Source organism: Euprymna scolopes, chromosome 35, assembly GCF_053919585.1.
Source record: "Euprymna scolopes isolate OS-2025 chromosome 35, ASM5391958v1, whole genome shotgun sequence".
NCBI classification, from domain to species: Eukaryota; Metazoa; Mollusca; class Cephalopoda; order Sepiida; family Sepiolidae; genus Euprymna; species Euprymna scolopes.
In genome coordinates, this window is record NC_136516.1 from 44,019,713 (window position 1) to 44,020,541 (window position 829).

General features: G+C 36.9%; 1 pseudogene; it reads right to left on the reverse strand.

Annotated features, from left to right (window-relative positions):
- Positions 1-373: 373 nt before the first annotated feature.
- LOC145260080 (U2 spliceosomal RNA) lies at positions 374-507 on the reverse strand (annotated as a pseudogene).
- Between the last annotated feature and the right edge of the window lie 322 nt (positions 508-829).

Here is an 829-nt window from a genome sequence, read left to right on the forward strand (position 1 = left end):
AAAATGTACAGGAATAAAAAAAAATTCAGCTTTCAAAATATTCGTCGATAAAAAAACCGATCTTTATATTTACGCTAGCCATTTTGTATATTACCACGTGACCTGCTATCTCTTAAACTGGAGGGGGGGGGGTCCACTTGAATCCAACAAAACCAGTAATTTTTTTTTTCTATTATATATACAGCATTTTCTATAAAATTAAGTGTAGACTTTATAATTAAAACAAAAAATGTTATTCATACTAAAAAAAAAAAACGCTTAGTCATGTCACGTGACGTGACGTCAACATCCACTAATGGCGAACAATTGTACCTATTTACTATGCCTCCCCACGGGACAGAGTTAGACACCAGGGTCGTTTTTTAACGTGGAGAAAAGGTACAAAAATAAAAATTGTCTCAGTCGTGGAGGATTTCTCCTCCACCGAAAGAGAACAAGAAATAGAAGTGCAGCATCTGAAGAACAGATACTACACTTTGATCTTGACCAAAAGGCCAAGAATGCGAACAATTGTAAATAACAACTTTTTTCACAAAACCAACACCGTCTTTCTTTTTTTTCTCTCTCTTTCTCTCTCTCACCCACTTACTCTTCCCTCTCTCTCACCCTCTTTCTCTTGACGTCACACCACTGTTAAACTGTGTGGGGGGGGGGAACACATTCCCAGGCATTATCTCCTATAGATGCACATTTTATTAGAAATTCAGCTTTCAAAATATTAGACGATAATAAAAATATAAAACCAACACCCTCTTTCTCTTTTCTCTCTCTCTCACCAACTTACTCTTCTCTCTCTCTCACCCTCTTTCTCTTGACCTCCTACTACTGT